General features: G+C 42.0%; 1 long non-coding RNA gene across 1 annotated transcript; it reads right to left on the bottom strand.

Annotated features, from left to right (window-relative positions):
- Positions 1-5,677: 5,677 nt before the first annotated feature.
- LOC140999163 (uncharacterized) lies at positions 5,678-6,523 on the bottom strand. Its single transcript, XR_012179479.1, has 3 exons — positions 6,502-6,523; positions 5,903-6,292; positions 5,678-5,777 (listed from the first exon to the last, which is right to left on the bottom strand). It is a non-coding gene; the product is annotated as an uncharacterized lncRNA (long non-coding RNA).
- Positions 6,524-6,764: the final 241 nt, after the last annotated feature.

Below are 6,764 nucleotides of genomic sequence, written 5' to 3' on the forward strand. Positions count from 1 at the left end.
CGACAACCATTTGGTCATGTTGACCTTAGACTGAAGCCAAGGGCGTAGGTTTGGTCTCAGCTTTGGTAGTGACATTACCAACCTCACCCCACCCGCTTCTTGAATAGGAAGTCGAAACGGTAATACCACGCATTTCATTACCACTAAGTGGTCAGTAGATGGCGACTGTGCACCGCAAATAACAGGCAAAACATTAACGGTATCCAAGATCATAATGGATAGGCCTATGGATATTTAGACCAGCACAGCAGCCCCAGTACTACAAACAAAATGACTACGCATTAAAATATCCAGAGACTCATGGCAATGCATATAGTTCAAAGAGATGAGAAACTGTCAATTCAATGGGCTCATTTGACAACATTATGTTAGGATATAGCCGAGCTTACATGTTGCCATGGTGTATTTAGGGCTGATGAAACGAAACCTGCTATAAGGCCAAACCGGGCAAGAAGAATTCTTCTAGACAAAAAACATATTCTTAACCTGCACATGGCTTGCATCTGTCTTCTCTGTTATCTAAAGCTCACGCACAGAGCTTTCATTAGGTGTCCGTTTCCGTTATTAACGGGTTATTAACGGAGGGTATAAAAGAGCCTTTACACGAGGATGGGAAACGGGGAAGACACACTTAGCTAAACATCGCACTCTGAATGCTATTCGTTTTTTTACGTGATTCTGTGCACACTATACTTACAGCCGCGGTAGTGAAATACGTTCGAATGTCCCTTTTCTTTTTTGGAGGTGGCATTGTCTCCGGAGCTTAGCCTACTGCATTGAAGTAGGAGTCCCCAGTCCCGATTGACAGATGCGGGGCGTTTTAATTTCAGCACATGGACGTTTGTTGTTCTTCTGAGTCGCATGTGGGGCCGCGGGGTTACCTGACTGACACCAGATCAGCAGTGGCCCACTAACCATCACTCTGTCGCAGCCAATAAAAACAGCGGATATGGGTCGTCATAGCACGGAATCAATGTCGGAACGTGGCAAAAAAACAAAACGTGAACAAATGTAAAATAGTTTTTATTAATGCTACCATATGTGTACTTTATTGAAAATTTGAAATAGTATTTCAACATTGTCAATGAATGTAGATTTTTCCTATATAAAATTAAAATGACAAATATTGGTAGTGACTATTTTGCAATCCTCGAACATTGGTTGTGACATGTCACGACCATCTATATAGAAACCTACGCCCATGACTGAAGCTGAATGTCCGAGTTTTTTTTCCGAGCTAGCATCATGTTCTAGACGACGTTAATGCTAAGTTAGCTGAAGATTTAACGTTACCGACTGGTTTCTTGAGTTTCAACGAAAGACTGCTCTCTGTTCGAAAATATAAAGCTCTATCTTTAACTTAATGTCATTTTGAAATTAACTTACCTCTAAACTTCCGGCCTTCTTCCTCGGTCAAGTGTATCCCAGCCTCCTCCAGCTTTTGGAGAAGTTCATCCGTCGACCACCGAGCCCACTCCATCTCCGCCTCGACGACGGCAGCCAAGTGGCGAGTGTTCGCAAGAGCAGTTGATGCGCATACGTGTGCCGCTGCGTCGTTAACGCGCATACTGTATCAGGGGGATCATATCAGTTTATCAGTGATCGTTTTTCAGCATCAGCCTTCTCCAGGATTAAAAAAATACGATACATAGACAGATGGATGGATGGACAGTTTTTTTTGTGTGTGTGTTTTATATCAGTCTGAGCTTGGTTGATCTTAAATGTTAGTGATGTGTGATTCCACTGATTTAATTTCTGATCCAGGTATAAATAAAACCAAATTAAGGTGATATAGCTCATACCAATATGACACCAAGCAAACCATATCAAAGCAAATCTGTTAAGATTTATTATTATTATTATTATTATTATTATTATTATTATTATTAAGAGGCAATATTATTGCTTCTTATGACTCAGGCATGGACAAACTAAGGCCTGTGGGCCACAGCATGTCAGGTTTTTAATACGGCGCATCAAATAGAACAAAATCATCCAACAATTTGCAAAGACCACAAACTTTGATGCACTGGCAAAAATAGTGACCAACAACACTGCTACCACTGAAATTGAATGTAGGCTAATCATTTACTTTTAGGTAATGACTTTTACATTTGTATTGTACTTTTTGCATTTGTGTCATAAAGCTCATTGGGGCCCCCAAGTTTCCCACCCTTGGTGTAAACAAACTAAATTTCTCAATTCTAATGCAAAAACCTCTTCCAATTTTTGCTCTGTTCATCCACTGACAGCCTCACATTGTTGTTGTACCCCTGTTAATGGGGAAAATGGTACAGATATGGACCCCTAACCCATTTTGGAAATTAAATGTACCCTTTTAGCCCCAAAATGGTACATCTAAGTACCATGTGGATCAACTCAGAACCTGTGGAGGTACATCACCAGCAAATGTACCTTAGAGAACAAAAGTGTACCTCAGTTGTACCTTCTTTTCTGACAGTGTACTAACTCTACCCTAATCCTAAAACCTCCTTCACCACTTCTCTTTCCCCAACCACCTAACTACTAACCCTACCCTTTATCTTCACCTCTAACCCTAACCCTACTATCCCCTTCTTCCCTAACCCTAACCTTTTAAGCCTAACCCTAACTTACTCCCTAACCTCTATTTCTAACCCCAACCACTAAACCTACCCTAACTCTAAACTTCCTTCAACACATCTCTTTCCCCAACCAATTAACCACCAACCCTACCCTCTAATCCTTACATCTAACCCCCTAATCCCAACCCTAACCCTCCTCTACCTTCCTCTAACCCTACCTTAACTCTAACTTCCTTAACCACTTCTCTTACTCTAATCACTCAACCACTAAACCTACCCCCTCACCCTGACCCCTAACCCCAACCCAACCCTAACTCACCCTACCTCTTAACCCTACCCCCACCTTAACCCCCTCCAATACCTTTTCCCACCCCACCCACTTATTCCCATTCCTACCCACTGAATTTTACTCCTAACCCTAACCTTCTCGATCACTATTCCAACCCCTAATGTAACCCCACCTCTATCCACTTAATTTGATCTCTCACCTATAACCCCCTTTACCCTGATTCCTAACCCTAACCTTAACCCCAACCTCATGCTCCACTCTCAACTCTCACCCCAACTCCTAACTCCCTTTCTTCCCTATTCTAACCTCCAACCCTACCTTAACCCTAACCCTAACCCCTGCTCCCTTAACCCTTAACCTCTAATTCCTAACCCCAACTACTAATTCTACCCTAACCCTAAAACCTCCTTCACCACTTCTTTTTCCCCAACCACCTAACTACCAAACCTACCCTTTTATCTTTACCTCTTAACCCTAACCCTAACCCTCCCCTTCTTCCCTAACCCTCACCTGTAAACCCTAACCCTAACCAACTCCTTCCTCCAGCCCTAACCCTAACCCTAAACTTAACCCTTCCTAACCCGAACCAACTCCTTCTTCTAGCCCTAACCCTAACCTTGCCCTAAACTTAACCAACCCTCTATCACGTTCCTAAACCTAACCACCCTAATTCCAAACCCTAACCCTAATCTCAACTAATCTGTTGCTACTATATTACCTCAACATATCTCATATGAGCCCCAACCTTTACCTTTTCCTAACCCTAACCAGTTCCTTCCTCCAGCCCTAACCCTAACCCTAAACTCAACTTTTTTCTAACCCTAACCTCAACCAATCCGTTTTTACTCAGTTACCTCAACATAATCTCATACGAGCCCTAACCGCAACTTGTTCCTAACCCTAACCAATTCCTTCCTCCAGCCCTAACCCTAACCTTGCCCTTAATCTAACCCTAACTCCCTATTACGGTCCGGAACTTAACCTATCCTAATCCCAAACCCCAACCCTAACCCCGACTAATCCGCTTTTTATTAATTCACCTTAAAATATCTTTATCCTAACCTCCTTCTAACCCTAACCTCAACCACACTCTAACCCCAACCAACTCCTTCTTTCAGCCCTAACCCTAACAATATACCAAAATTAGGCAACTCTCCATTTCTATCCCAAACCTAACGTCTTCCAATTCCGACCTCCTTCTAAGCCCTAATCCAAACCTCAACCTCAAACAATCCTTCCTTACTTACTTACCTCTACTGCAACAATTCCAAACAGAACTCTTCCTCTAAACCTTACTTACATTAGACCACCAGATTATAATTGATTCATCCACATAAAACCACCCCCTTCTTCTCTCTCTCCTCCCTGTCTCCACAAGCAACTCGGAAACTAAGTGTGACATGCGTCGGCCCGTGCCTTGCCTTTGACTCTCCATACCAAACTGGGCCTCCCAGAAGGTTGGTGCCGGGGAGAGTCATCGAGATATATTCCCTTTACCTACAGCCAGCATGTCAGGGGTGCAAGCAGGACACACAAATGGCTCCACCTGGCACAGCTCGTTCTCCTTAAACTTGCAGTATGCAAATTCTCTAAATGATTTGTGAAAAGAATCTCCACAAATACTACCCATCTGGAGAGAAGGATAGAAATAATCCAAATCAATACAATTTGAAATGTAAAAAAAAGCTGGAAAGATAAACACAGGTCAACAGAGGACAACAACCAAAAAACATATGCACAGACATCAGAGCAACAGCACAGACGATTACATAGTCAGTTTAGAGCAATAAGATTCAAGGGTCAGGGGCACACTGCAGATCTGCGCTTTCAAGAAAATGTAAGAAAAGGCCCCAGATTTTATAGAATTCACAAAGTCTATGTTTAATACTATAAGTCAGCTTCTCTAAAGCCAGGCATGATGATAATTTCTTCAGCCAATGATTAATAGGGGGACATGATATATTTTTCCAATACAAAGCAATGAGACGTTTTGAATGGACAAAACAGAGATTAATCAATTTAATTTCATGCAATTTTAAGAAGAGATTTTCAGGACAGAACCCTAAAATACAGAATTTAGGGGAGATAGGAATGGGTTTGGAAATTATATGCATTACTTCCTTCCAGAATTTTGGCATCTTCTCACATTCCCAGATGCAATGGAAGACGGTGCCTTTATGACTTTGACATTTCACACGTGTCTGGAATATCTGGATTAGATTTGTTCATAAACATGGGGTGGTGTTTAGCTCAGTTGGTAGTGCACCTGCCCCATGTGCTATAGTCCTATAGTATAGTATAGGCTATAGTCTTCACTGCAGGCGACCCCGGTTCAAATCCTGTGCCGAGCGGCCCTATCCTGCGTGTCAATCCCCCATTTCCTGTCTCTCTCTCAACTATCCTGTACATTAAAGGCATTATGAACATTTTTTAAAAATTAGTTAAAAAAAAAAAAAAAAAAAAAAAGATTTATTCATAAACAGAGGTCTTACTTGTCCTGTGCTGAGGGATCTATGCACAAGCATTCTCAGGAATGCTTGTTGCGACAGTGCTGGGCTCGCCAACTTCATCTCCTCAAATGATGTGAATACATCAAACTTAAAAAGGAGTTGGCAGCTGGTGGTTGCTGGCCAGTATCGGCATCCCAGCAGGTCATTTATCCCTGGGGTCCAGTTGTACTTGCAATGTGGGCAACACACAACAGGCAAGCACAAGTTGTATGGGCCTGAAAACAAAATTTATATTAACTATTTGACCAGTATCTGTACAACATAAGACAAAAGGATAAAGTAAGATAAATAGAGGAAGTGACGACGCACCATTGATAGTCACCAAGACAGTCTGTTTACCAGGGACAATGGTGAAGTCTTGGTCTGTGCCACAGGAGCAGACTTGCAGTGGTGGAGGAATTGGAAGGATGCACACTGCAGTAAAGAAAATGACCGGAATTAAAAATAATAATGTCTGTATTAGTCAAATATAGTCAAAACAGTTAAAGCAAACTTAAGATGTGGCTTATTATCTTACCTACTAAATTCTTTTGACATACCTTGTTCAACAAGTTGATGTTGCCCACTTTGGTCCATCACTACTGAGGATGTGGGAGGAATAGGTTTGAAAAAACCATACATCATGGCTTCTCTGTCATGGAACACCATTTTTTTGTGGACCTTTGAGTCGCAATCAGGACAGAGAAACTGAGTTCCCGAGGGAACACAGTCCAGGCAACGGACCACAGCGTCAGCAGCTTTGCATAGGTAACAGCAATGCTTTTCAACTGTCTCTGCAGCCAGTTTGTAGTTCAACAGCTGTGGCATTGCAGCTCTGAAGTTTTTTTGGGCAGCCGACTGTCTCCGGGCCCATGAAGACGTGGTGGGTGTGTCTTCAGTTGAGGCAGGGACAGAGGACAACAGGTCCCTCAATGTCTGAATAAGTTGGTCTAAATGAACAAAACATACATGATGTGTTAAAATGAAAAAGTGATTTTCTGCATTGCTTTGTCACTGCATATGCATCAGACATATGGGAACTACAGTACACTACAGTACAGTAGTAGTAGTAATACAATCTTCAGATGACTATATTTTACATTTTAAAACTGAAAGAGTACTGCTGACTATGTAAGATGTCATAATTCAATATGCATACCAAGATTTGGGACCTCTTGAGGAATTAAAAAACTTACTTTGATTAAAGAAGTATTCAAATTGAGACACACAACACACACAGGGCAAATATAACAAAAGAGAAACATTTAGGAAATTTTTACTATTGGTGCTTTCGCTGCCAACTCATCCGCCAAGGCTCCCCCCTTCTCCAACGCTTCTTTCAATGCCTCCATGACAAGTGAGGGAGGGGAGGCAGGGAGGGAATGAGGAAGGAAGGAAGAAAGGAAGGAAGGAGAGGGATAA

Source organism: Pagrus major, chromosome 7 (genome assembly GCF_040436345.1).
Source record: "Pagrus major chromosome 7, Pma_NU_1.0".
Classification (NCBI taxonomy): Eukaryota; Metazoa; Chordata; class Actinopteri; order Spariformes; family Sparidae; genus Pagrus; species Pagrus major.